This window comes from Armigeres subalbatus, chromosome 1 (assembly GCF_024139115.2).
Source record: "Armigeres subalbatus isolate Guangzhou_Male chromosome 1, GZ_Asu_2, whole genome shotgun sequence".
Taxonomy (NCBI): domain Eukaryota; kingdom Metazoa; phylum Arthropoda; class Insecta; order Diptera; family Culicidae; genus Armigeres; species Armigeres subalbatus.
The window spans coordinates 242,163,334-242,177,213 of record NC_085139.1 but is presented as its reverse complement, the minus strand read 5'-3'; the positions used below and the strand labels follow the sequence as shown (position 1 = coordinate 242,177,213).

The 13,880-nt window shown below is 39.0% G+C and overlaps 1 protein-coding gene and 1 long non-coding RNA gene across 2 annotated transcripts in view; both read right to left on the bottom strand.

Annotated features, from left to right (window-relative positions):
- LOC134207153 (cytochrome P450 4c3) overlaps window positions 1-13,880 on the bottom strand; it is a gene marked incomplete at its 5' end in the record, with an annotated part of 46,589 nt that overhangs the window by 17,635 nt on the left and 15,074 nt on the right. The window lies entirely within an intron of this gene.
- LOC134212136 (uncharacterized) lies at window positions 639-1,182 on the bottom strand. Its single transcript, XR_009979197.1, has 3 exons — window positions 1,042-1,182; window positions 835-891; window positions 639-764 (listed from the first exon to the last, which is right to left on the bottom strand). It is a non-coding gene; the product is annotated as an uncharacterized LOC134212136 (long non-coding RNA).

The following is a 13,880-nucleotide window of genomic DNA, read 5'->3' as shown; positions in this document are numbered from 1 at the left end:
CATATGTGGATATGTACGTTATGTGGAAGATATTGATTTGGAAAATGTATTGGAGGTAACCACTTTCCCTTCAATGGGACTCGAACCCATGACCCTACAGTACGCTAGACTGGTGCTTTAACCAACTAAGCTACGAAGGACCTCCGTCGGCCTTCGCAACCTAGCGGCTACTGAACGAGCTCGAGATTCCCAAAAATTGGACGCATAGTCAAATCACTCGCAATCCATTTCTCAAGCCATCACTTCCACATGTGTATGGTACACGTCCACATTAGAGGAGCGTGAGTATTTAGAATGTCTGGCGGCTGTACACACACTTAATTTTATTTAACGGGCTCGGTTAATGAATTACCGATTTCTCAACAGCTGAGCTCTCGGTGGTCAGCTCAGTAAAAAGTTCAACAGTTTACCGAGTCCTCGGTTCTGCCCTTCCGATAACGAAATGTCAAATATTACTGAGCTAATTTGTAATAATTACTGAACACTCGGTAAAAAAATACAGGGCGATTTGTAAAAAGATACGGACCTCCGTAGTACCAATTACCGAATTAAATGTAGTTTCACGTTTTTTTGGTAAGAGGGAAAAAGAAAAACAATATATTTTTTCATTGTAACTTATTTATTTATTGATTTCGATTTGAGAATAACGAGGAGTTATATTGGCAGGGCGTTTTCCTTACAAAAAACATCTTGTGCTACTTAACTGTAGAATTTTTCAACCTGAGGCAAAAAATGGACCGAACTCAGCAGATGCTGTCGATTTCCTGAAAATTCAAATCGTTTTTATTTTTTGTTGGTAGCGAGCAAGGTTGCGAGTGTTTAGCTTCAACTTACCGAAATATTAAATTAAATTTGAAGAGGACGAACTATCAGCGCACAATAAACGAATTCCTGGAACATGAGAGAAAATTAGAGGAATTAAAATACAAATACATCATGCCAAAGAAGGCTATCAGAACAAAATGTTCATTCTGAATTCAATTTCATATTCTATTTATGAAAACTGACGAATAAAATACTCATATTATTATCGAAACTTACCGGAAGAGTTGATCTAATGCAATTGTTTCCATTACAACTGGATGAAATTTGCAAATTTTGATGAACGAAAAGCGCTGAAACCACTAGCTCGAAGAAAACTTTTGTGGACAAATATGGCGGCACATCAAGCGTCACGAAAGCCTTTCGGAAACAGAGAGGTCGATTAATAAGCTACCGTATGATCAGTAAAATTTATTTTTTTTACCGAGTGCTCCGTAGAATTATTTGACAGAATTGGAAGTTTCAAAAAAACCGAATAATTCGGTAATTTACATTACCGAGTCTAGTATTTTACTTTAGAGTTCTGAGGCATCAGTATATATTACTACGGAACTCGGTAAATTGTGAATTTCTTTACTGAGCTTCCGGTTCAAATTAAGAATTACTGGACAAACTCGGTAAAAATCATTACCGAGGTGAAATTTGGGATTTAAGTGTGCATTCTTCATCAGCAACTGTACTGATCAAGTGAGGTTGTGTAAGCTATTTGCCAGTCGGTCGTCAAGCTCAGACCCGACCGCATTTCGTAGGCAAGAGCACGCAACTCAGGTTCAGTTCAATCAAAGTTAATTGCCTATTTCCGGGGATTAAACCACCCGACTTGGACGTTAATTTACAATGTTATGAAAAAGTTGCTTACTTTATATGGAGCCGCCCCATAGTGCATTGCCACCTCCCCCACCCCGTATTATCATTCTCATCAATGTCTCCGGTAACTTTCCAGTATTATATATTTTCTTAAAAATTGCTAGATCGTTCATTCCCATTACTAATATCATAAAAGATTGGAGCTTTTTTTGGGCTGGTAGTGTTAAAAGTAACGATAATCGTCTAGACAGTTTTGTCAATAAGATGTCAAAGCGGAAATTCTCTTATTTTTGATCACCTATCGATGATGCGTTTTTGGCATCAAACTGTTTTTGTTCAGATAAGCCACCGTTAACGGATCGGCAACAGTGCTAATCAGCGATAAGTGGTGATCGATTTTACGTCTGAAAATTACCTGCCTGAAATGCATTCCAAAACCTGCTAATTTGGTGAGTCACATCCGTAAACAAGCGTCTAAAAATATTTGCCAGGTTTTGAACCTTTTTTTTCTCATAAATATGAAAATAATACTAAATGCTTTTGTTGATTCGTTTGGTGGAAAAAGCATTTTGATTATTTGATGAACGGTTGTAGTTAGACTACTTTCCATTTACCATTTTAGTGTTTGACTTTTAGTTTCAATTTTGAAATTCGATAGTGATATCTGTTGGTTGATCAATCGGTTTTTCAAATACTAATAAACTGCCCATGATTTAATAGTTTCATAGTATCAACCATTCGAATTTTCAGCGAATTTGATCAGTTACGCGTTTACTGAAGTAGTTCAACCGCTGCAATATCGATGCGATGCATGTTCCAAATCTCATTTGAGTGCGTATGGGTTGAAATGCTTTTAATTTGCGATATTTGTCCTTAAATCATTCGAAATACATGCGAAGTGCAATGGTTGTTAAGTCAACTATAAAAACATGGAAAGTAAACGAAAAAGCAGATTAACCAAAAATTTTGGGACAATATTGGGAGCACTCGTTGCCATTTTACCTCTTACGATACCTATATTATTATATCAAAGTAGCACATTATAATTGTCTACATTGAGACTTTTACAAACGATTTATAGTGAATAATGCATCAAAATATCATGGGCTGAGAAAGCATCAACCACCAGAGCTAAGATTAGGAAAATTTTCTGAACACTTTTAATTGATTAAATAAGAGATTGTGCTCAATTATTGCTGTTTTTGATTACTTGGCGTAATAACCAAAAGCAAGTAAGCCGTCTGGTGGCATAATATGGTTTGAGCCATATACCCTACTCCCACTTTTACTCTTTTTTTGTATCATCTTCTTCTTCTTCTTGGCATTACTTCCCCCACTAGGACGTTGCCGCCTAGATTAGTATTCATCGAGAACTTCCACATTTGTTACCTGCGAGGTTTCTAAGCCAAGTTACCATTTTTGTATTCGTTCATCATGAGACTAACACGATGATCATTTTATGCTCAGGGAAGTCGAGAAAATTTTCAACTCGAAATGTTCCTCCTAGATCGAACCGGGAATCGAACCCAACCACCTTCAGCATGGTCTTGCTTTGTAGCCGCGCATCTTACCGCTAAGGAAGGCTCCTTTTGTGGATCAACAAAATTTTGTTCTACTTCTTCCACTTTTTTTCATCATTATTTAATTTATTTATTCAGACTAAGGCCGAAGTGGCCTGTGCGGTATATAAGAGTCTTTTCCATTCGGCTCGGTCCATGGCTACACGTCGCCAACCACGCAGTCTACGGAGGGTCCGCAAGTCATCTTCCACCTGATCGATCCACCTTGCCCGCTGCGCACCTCGCCTTCTTGTGCCCGTCGGATCGTTGTCGAGAACCATTTTCACCGGGTTACTGTCCGACATTCTGGCTACGTGCCCGGCCCATCGCAGTCGTCCGATTTTCGCGGTGTGAACGATCGATGGTTCTCCCAACAGCTGATACAACTCGTGGTTCATTCGCCTCCTCCACGTACCGTCCGCCATCTGCACCCCACCATAGATGGTACGCAGCACTTTCCTTTCGAAAACTCCAAGTGCGCGTTGGTCCTCCACGAGCATCGTCCAGGTCTCGTGTCCGTAGAGGACTACCGGTCTAATTAGCGTTTTGTAGATTGTCAGTTTGGTATGGCGGCGAACTCTATTCGATCGGAGCGTCTTGCGGAGTCCAGTACGTACGATTTCCAGCCACTATGCGTCTCCGAATTTCTCTGCTGGTGTCATTTTCGGCAGTCACCAGTGAGCCCAAGTACACAAATTCTTCTACCACCTCGATTTCGTCACCACCGATGCAAACTCGCGGTGGGTGGCTCACATTGTCTTCTCTTGAACCTCTTCCTATCATGTAATTCGTCTTCGACGTGTTGATGACTAGTCCGATCCGCTTAGCTTCCCTCTTCAGTCTGATGTAGGCTTCCTCCATCTTCTCAAAGTTACGTGCCATAATATCTATGTCGTCGGCGAAACCAAATAGCTGGACGGACTTATTGAAAATGGTACCACTCGTGTTAATCCCTGCTCTTCGTATTACACCTTCCAAAGCGATGTTGAATAGCAAACACGAAAGACCATCACCTTGCCATAACCCTCTGCGGGTTTCGAAGGGACTCGAGAATGCCTCTGAAACTCGAACTACGCACATCACCCGATCCATCGTCGCTTTGATCAACCGTGTCAGTTTATCCGGAAAACCGTGTTCGTGCATTAGCTGCCATAGCTGGTCCCGATCGATTGTATCATATGCGGCCTTGAAGTCGATGAATAGATGATGTGTGGGCACGTTGTATTCGCGGCATTTCTGCAGTACTTGGCGAATGGCAAACACCTGGTCCGTGGTGGAGCGTTCGCCCATAAAACCCGCCTGGTACTGCCCCACGAACTCCCTTGCAGTTGGTGCTAGTCGACGGCATAAAATTTGGGAGAGTATCTTGTAGGCGGCGTTCAGCAATGTGATTGCGCGGTAGTTGCTACAATCCAGCTTATCGCCCATTTGTAGATGGGACACACGACACCTTCCATCCACTCCTGCGGCAAAACTTCCTCCTCCCAAATCTTGGTAATGGCCCAGTGCAGCGCTCTAGCCAGTGCCTCACCACCGTGTTTAAATAGCTCTCCTGGTAGTTGGTCAACCCCAGGGGCTTTGTTGTTCTTGAGCCGGCCAATCTCCTCCTGGATTTCCTGGAGATCCGGAGCTGGTAGAATTATGTCCTGCGCGCGTTTTTCATCAACAGATACGTATTTGGTTTCCTTCCAGTTCTTCTTCTTCTTCTTCTTCTTATTGGCATTACATCCCCACACTGGGACAGAGCCGCCTCGCAGCTTAGTGTTCATTGAGCACTTCCACAGTTATTAACTGCGAGGTTTCTAAGCCAAGTTACCATTTCTGCATTCGTATATCATGAGGCTAGCACGATGATACTTTTTATGCCCAGGGAAGTCGAAACAATTTCCAATCCGAAAATTGCCTAGACTGGCAACGGGAATCGAACCCAGCCACCCTCAGCATGGTCTTGCTTTGTAGCCGCGCATCTTACCGCACGGCTAAGGAGGGCCCCTCGCAGGTAAGAAAATTATTTAGTGCTTTTCATTGGAATTTCTATCGACTAAAGTAACCAATCACATAAAAGCGGGGCAAACGGATGGAATCGATGAGCAACGGATCCGATTGGAAACCATAAGAAAGTCGATTTTTGAACGATGAGAAGTTTGAATGAACCCGCACGTGTTGGTTGATGAAGCGAGTTAATCAGCAGAAACCGGTTACCGACCAAATCTGCATATTGCGAATTGAGAGCCAATTCTTCAACTCCAATCGATGACGCGAAGGATGTGCTCAATGAAAGTCGTTAATAGAACATCAGATATTCATAGGGTATTTATTTGATGATAAGTAACTTGATATGTGTGTGTGCTTCATCCTCTATCCCTCACCCAGCTGGGGGTGTTGATCAAGTAGTACTACGAATAATTTGATCAGATCTCATGCTCCGTAATGGTGCCCTTTTTGTTATGAAGACTAGTACTGCAAAAAGGATTCACTTCTGAAGCAAGATAGATTTCATCAGAAAGTGTAGGGAATAGGATGTACTAGTTATTCATAACAGGTACAGCAAAACTTCACAAGGACGCCCTTATTCGCACTAACTACTCAGGGAATAGAAGGTCGAGAAGAGCCACCGTTGCTAACTAAAGCGTGAACCGGATACCTGGGACTCCCACAATATCCGCGGCAATAGCAGCAAATGATGCCCTGTACGTATTTAGTGTTCAGTTTCATAAATTTATATATTGGTGAAGCAATTAGAGAAAGAAAAGTAGAGAACTGGAACGTGCTCACCAATTTAGTTCGTCCAGAGTTTTGAATTCATGATCCTCCTTTGTTTCCATTTAAAACGTGGTCGCAAAGCCAGCAGATAGCCTTTGTCCCAACTGTGGCTGGTTTGGCGGTTGTGAAAGTAGAAGTTCCGGTTGCTGTTACTGTCATGGCTGCTTGGTTTTAGCCGTGTTCACGATTGAGTCAAAATCTTTGAACATTTGAAAATAGGAAGCGTTCAAATATTGAAAATCAGAATTCTTGAATCCTGAAAAGATTAAATGAAAAGAAGACGGCAGTATCAAACATTACAATGTGAGTGCTTTGTTTGATAATCAATATGTTCTATGGTTTTCTTCATTATCGCCGGGTGATTATGATTAAGTTGAACTAATTAATCTAAACTTTAAATCTAACCATTTTTTGAAAGATGCAGTGGAAATAGAAATAATGGTAGAACATTTAAATTATTCTTATTGAAGTCTTTATAAAGTAAATAGAAAACTAATGATGGTTCAAATCCTTAATTTTTTTATAGAATAGGAGCCATTTTAGACATTTTTAAATTAAATTTTACAGAAAATATTCCAAAATATTCTAATTGGAATTATCACGTTTTTAAGAAGTATCGTTACGTATTTAAAAATAGTTAAATTCAACTACACAAAAAAGTAACCAGAAAAGGCTCACCAAACTATTTTTGAAAAACGATTGCATTCCAATGTCTGAACAGGAGGATTGGGTTGATTATTGAAAAACAAATGGCAATCTATATATTCTCGTCGCACATCATTACGAATTTCGGAGGTGCTCAAATGCTTCTCTGAATTAGAACTTAACATGATAATTGTAATTTGTCAAGATGAGGTTTTTTTTTAATTCCTCATACCTAATATGATGATAAACATTTCGAAACGTTTATACGGTGGTGTTGGAAGAGATTCATCTTCCAAAGAAAATTGAGAATAACCATTAACTAGAATTGTAAAAATAAAGTAAAAATATGTATACGAATATGGGTATTCAACACTAGATAGGTAGGTATGTATTAAAAGAAGAAATGGATAACTGTAAATTATACTTAAACTCTTGTAAGGAAGAGTTCTTTATTGCAATCAACCAAAATCCTTAATCCTCTGCAAAAGTCACGAGATATCAAATTGGAGCTTCACTCATTTATACACTTTCTTATTTTTTTTATCACAAATTACACAGGTTATTCTTTTTTAAGTGAATTCTACAGCAAAATCAGCGAAAAAAGCAGCAGCAAAAAACACCAGGAAGCGGATTTGGTGAATTGTTAAACATAATATTTTCAGACGCTCTACTACATTTTTTTAACTGGACGATGGGTTGAAATTGGCAATTTCCATACATTATTTCACAATACTTATCTCATCAATCCAGTATATTATCAGCCAGTACCGTTTCCTCTATTCTTCATTCCTTCAGCTACTCCTTTCCAGGCTCCGGAGAGAAGATGTGCTGGAGCAAGGGACTCGGTGATGTTCCACAGGAAGGCCGACCAGCGCCCGGACGTTAGCATGCTATTTGACTTCAGGTTATTCATAGCATTGCCCATTTCGATTAGAAGGTTTTTGATAACCTCTTTTGTGATGTTAGCATTAGCATTAGCATTAGCATTAAGCAATTCGCACAAATTCGTAGGTGGTACAAGCCAAGACTATTGTATGAGAGTAGCATCACTTTCATCCGTTACCACAGATATTGATTTGGGACTAATCACTATCTCTTAGATGGAAGTAATGCACTCTCCAATAGTCCAGATCTGTCCTGGCCACGTCCTTGCGAATGCTGAGGAAGGGGAAGGATGGTTAGTTGGACACCTAATTAAGAAAGATGCAGAGAACTCTACGACCTCTCATAGGTGCCACGGGAGGTTTGGGATTGTGTGGAAGGTTATAACAGTAGGAATTGTTTTGGTAGAACGTGAAACACAGAAAGAACTAAGATAGAAATACAAAGTAGGAATAGGGCGAGCCTGGAAGTGAACCCACGACCTCCTGCTTATGAGGCAGAAGCGGTAGCAACTAGACCACCGAGCTCGTCTCTTTGATAACCTCTTTTGTGATGTTGTCACCAAATCGGAAATTTCGAGAAAAAATTGACACACGACACAGCAGGAAAAATTCTTGATGATAAGTAACTTGATATGAAGACTAATACATGTATACTATTTCTAGTGTAAATTTGGTGTTTGTAAATTGTTACTTAAATTGTTAATGTTAATAGAACTAGTTCCAAAAACAATATTTTCTATTTGAAATCGCCAGACATCAACCACGCCTGAAATGTGTTAATTGCACATAGCAGAGTCATTTTTCCCAGAATATCATATTCCAATGGTGGAGCAATCTCCTTAACGTAATTAAGCTACCTAAGATTAGACGCCACCGAGCCTAATTACACCAAGTCTACGCGTCAATGAATCCAAATTACCTCGGTTTATAGCCGGCTAATGCTCAACGTGAATGAAAAAGATTATCACATTAATTTGGGCACTTACAACCGTAAGTGCAATTGAACACGGACGGACGACCCGCCGCGGTTCATTCATTGTCGATTGAGAACTGGCTTTTCGGCACCACCTCTGTACATTGACGAGTACAGTAGGTAAGTGCGGTAATAACAACAAACATCGAGTCATAATTTCATGAGCAGGTTGAGGTAGGTCAGCGAAACACGAATGTACGAGGACCGGTAATAGTTGATTGAACTTTACGATCGTTTAGTTTACGATTAGTAGGGGAATTATGTGATTGTTTGTACATTTGCTTAGTTATTTGGTAGCAGTGATGATAAATTTCGTCTCATTAAACGCCGAATAGTAAATCTAAACAGACATTTTTTGCCCCTTTTGTGTTACATGCCGTTTGATCAGTGCCTCTTTTCAATTGGAAGATTCTATTCTGTCAATTGAGATACCTACATGTCATTCGAATGACTGGTGGTCGGAAGAATGGAAAATTGCGAGAACATAATTTCTTATTTCACTCCATTTCGCGGTCCTTAGCCTCTTACCCAGCAACTCCTATCCCTACCTCCTCGTGGCGCTGTCCGGGATACGAGCAACATTAGAAAAGATCGGGTAATCAACTCCGGTGGGAACTATGTTCGTATGCTGACATGGAAGGGGCATTTGTTCCCCTTCCGAGGTGCAAATCTGTTCGAGCTTCTGTTCCCCATGTTAGGGACGGCTGATCATCGCCCGAGTGTCAGCAAGGGACTCCACGCAAAACTGTGCATCTTGTCAACATTGAGAAGGCAGCCCCTTCAGCGCGATGTAGCTAGCGCAACCCTGGTAAGGTAGCCAATCGAAGTAGAGCAAACGGATTAATCCAACGGCAGCAGACCAGGCAACGAATAAAGGACAACGATTGGAATGTTGGATCTTGGAACGTGAGAACTTTGAATGAACCCGCACGTGTTGGGCTCCTTGCTCGTGAGTTGCAGAAGGTTGGCGTGAGTGTGGCAGCAATCCAAGAAATACAGTGGCCCAGACCTGGAGAACGTGTATTCCCTGTGGTGGATCCTATAGCTAACACTTTATTCAAGTACCACATCTACTATAGTGGCGGTGACGGAGCAGAACGAGGAGTTGGCTTCATGGTGATCGCGGTGCAAATAAAGCTTCATGTATAGCCTGATATAAATTCTTCAGGGTGTCGAGAAAGTTTCCAACCCGAAAACATCCTAGACCAGACTGAGAATCGAACTTGCCACCTCCAGATTGGCAATCCTACGCCTTTGCTCGCAGGGCTACTGGAGACCTACGATAATTTATTTATTTATTTATTTATTTCGTCAACCGACGTAGACTAGTACATATACAATATACATGTTTTTCGTTATTTTCTTAGTGCTATAAATACGGTATTATAGTGTATAAAAATAAAAATAGTTTGGTTAAGTAGTGTTTAATTTTGCGATTTAATGTAAATTTAGATGTGTAGGTTTCGAATTGTGACAAAATATTTTTTTAGGTTCTGCCGAGACATTGTAAAGTCAATAGTTTCGCAGTGTTGATTATAGATGGCCATCATCTGATTGAGAGGTCCGAATTTTGCATAATTTGTACGGCAGTGATTAATTAAAAATGTATGTCGATGACGCAGTTGTCGAGATGGTATGTAGAAATTTAATTTAATTTAATAAAATTCAAGCCATTTGGATAGTCCCGGCTCAATTCCAGTTTTTTTCAATTTGAATAGAAGCATGGGTATTAGAGTGATTCAAATTTTGACTTTTTTGCTCCCCCATGCTTAAACGATTGCATTTGCCTTTTTATTAACCCACCTAAATTTTTAGCTAATTTGGAAGTAAATTGAGTGAGCACGCGCGGTTTGAAGTTTGTATGAAAATTGCTATGAAAACAGTAACATTCTTGGAAAACCGTTCCTCAACGCTTGTCTTTAAACTCTAAAAACCAGCCCCCTGAAACGGCTGTCATCTGCATACAATGTGATTGAAGCCGAAAACTTGGTGCTAAACTTGGTGCTAGCTGTCAAGCGGTGGCTTTAAGCACGACACACAGTGACGCATGCGACAATATCGCTCAAGGGCAGATTTAATCCGAATAAAAAAAATAAACAATATTTTTTTTAAATTCTAGGCTCGATTTTAAGCTGTTGTTAAAAGAAAATGTGCACCATCTAACATATGTTTCATCGTTCGTTCATTCGTTATTTTCAGATACAAATGTTTCGCTATAGCGAAAAGTTATCAGCACTGTCTTTGTCACAATAACAAATACCAAATTAATAATAATAACAAATTTGTCAAGTCTGCCTGATACCCATGTCGATATCTATACAGTTTGAGTGGGCCTTTAATTCCTAATGCATCTTTCTATTTGAAAACCAAATTTTTGCAGTAGCAAAAAATAAGACTGCGAACCAATTAAGTGATTCATTTTTCCTTCAAATTTTAGAACACTATTCTCGTTGGAATCTGAAGCAAAATAATGTTTTAATTTTGTTTAAATAAATAAAATAATTATCTTGCTGCTCAGAAATGCCGGGTAATTGCAAAGTGCATTGATATAAATTCCGTAGTTAAAATAACGCGTTCAATCGTCAAAACATAAAAGAAATAATTTAATCTTGTGATTCAATCTGCAGAAAAAAAGAAGAAAACTGTGCAACAGTTTTGAGCTTTTGAATCTGAGCTTAAACTAGTCTAGGGCAGCTGCTGGGAGATGTATGTCCTAGATTCATATTAAAATTAAATGCACCAATTTGAATCACTACTAAACGGATTTAATTCTTAGGTTACTTAAGATTCTAAAGATTTACTCGATATCATCATCATCATTGACAGCTCGATAGTTATTATTTTTAATCTCCTGATGCTTACGCTAAGTCCATTATGCTCCCAAAAACTATCATTCTGTCAATACACAAATGATCCGGAGTTAAACAAAATTTTATCCACAATGCGACATCCACTTCCAGTTGAATCAGATCAAATGTTAAGGAAAAAGGCTCTAATAGTGTTTTATAAAACACCTGTCGATGACACGTACAATGACTAAATAGATTAATTTATCTTAGTTTCGAAACTCACATTATAGTGAGCTCAAGTTTGTAACCAAAGAGTTTATGCGTCAAGATCAAATAGATGAATTGATTTCGTCAACTGAAAAGTAGGTGTTCTGTCTCATATCTCATAGAGGCAGTTCAATAATTATCGAATAACCCTGCTTGCAGAGCAAGATTACTTTTGATAGATTTATGTTTTAATGGTTTTGGGGGGTGCACCAGCCATTTTTAAGACTGGGTATTTATTAAATATTTGAACTGGCACTTTCAAGTTTAATTGAATAAATGAGATGGACCTAAATGTGTGTTTTCAATCGGATTCTGATAAACTTATTTTACAGAGAACAGACGTGCTCGAACAAAATTTCGTTGAAATCTTGTGTAAAGATTTAAATCGCGCCACAGTGCCGCGAACGCAGGCTGCCCGACATAAAAGCTCAATCTTACTAAGCGATGGTGTATTGGAATACACTACATAAACAGTGGGTCGTATGAATAAAAAGTAGCAAAACTCAACGCTTGTAAATAGTATCTACTCAAAAATAAAGTCCACAGAGAAAACTACATGTTTGATATGAATAAAAACATTTTCGAGCTTATGGCATTTGCTACATTCGAACTTAGCCTTTACTACAGTTTACTACCATTTACTACACGTCAAAACGTCAAAACAAAATAGATCCCAAGATGACGATGATGATTTCATCATTTTTTTGCGGCTAATCATCAAAAGATATGTCTGTTTCGTTTGTTTTCCCAAAATTGGACTTCTATTTTTAAGAACAAGGCCGATTCGCTTCGATTTTGATGAATAATCTCCATTTGAAACTTGAGTAGCAACGTCTTGAGCAGACTACAAGAAATCAGTAGTAAACTCTTGTTTTATTCATACCGAATCAGTTGTTTCTAGTATGTTCGAAATGTGTAGTGTAGTAAAGTCTCTTTTATTCATAGGAACATGTTCCAAATGTAGTAAAGTTGAACTTACTACTTTTTATTCATACGACCCAGTGTGATGCTACCACCTAGGGGCAATTTGGAATGAACATTGGCGCTAAAAAGTACAACACGGTAAATTTGAACCGGAGGCATAACGACATAGTTCAAAATGACGAGTACAAACTTTTACACAACCACGCGATTGAAGATGAACGTCTGTTCTCTGTACTTATTTCTCGAAGGACCTTAGCCGGCCCGGGGTCTCCAGTAGCATTGCGAGCAAAAGCGTAGGATTTCGGGTTGAAAATTTTCTCGACACTCTGGGCATAGTGTATCCATTGTACTTGCCACACAAGATACATACTAATGCTTTGTGGCCATAGAAAGCTTTCAATTATTAACTGAGGAAATGCTAATAGAATACTAAGTTCAAAAGCAGGCCAAGTTCCAGTTGGAATGTAGATCCATTGAAGAAGAAGAAGAAGAAGAAGGTCCTATAAACATACTGTGGAACAATATTAAATCTTCGGTTCAGCCATCCCTAAATTATCAAAATCAGATGATGAATGACACAGTTACAATATATTTATTTATTTTCTCTCAATATTTGCTTATCACAGTTAATTTGTTCATGTACAGCGTTTTACAGTTAGAGTTTTACAGGAAGAGACAGTTTGAAGTTTGACTTGTGTGGTTTGACACAAAAACGACAAGTTTCCATCAGCATGGACTTAACCACGATGACGTCATGCGCCGATTTTAAGTAAGAAGAAAACATCCGCTGCGGCTAATGTTTACAAAAAATAAACCTCGACATGAATATCCGGTGAACTAAAATGCTCCGAGTTCACAGAAATATTCATCGGCCCGCAGCGAATGTCACTTTTCCGACCGATAAGAAGAAAAATCGTGGAAAAAGAAGACGCTCGTGCTTCAGTCCATTGGCGATTAAAAGTTGGAAAAAGAAGAGGAGCTTAAGGATGATATTTGAAAAAAACATTGTACCGGGAGGCAAACGGAATTTTTTTAAAAACTTTTCTTAAAAATTTCAGAAGTATACGAAAATTATTTGAAGCTTTTTTGGTGGAATGTCTAAAAGTAATTTGATTAAAAACGGAAAGTAGTACGGGGTTGGACGGTACAGCCCCGTACTGATAACCGTTTTTAATTAAATTGCTTCTAAAAGTTTTGAGAAGAGTTTCAAAAAACTTCCCGTATGCTTCCCCGTGCATTGTTTTTCAAATATAATCCTTTAACTTCTTTTTTTTTTTCTTCATGCAACCTTTATTCGTCAATAATGATAAATTCATGAGGATTATGATGATCGCTGCGATATCAAACGACACAAGACAATCGTTAAATGCAGTGCACCTTACCAGAACATGTTAAATAGTGGCGGCTATCGAAATTAATTTATTGGCTTTTTCGGTGATAATTTCGG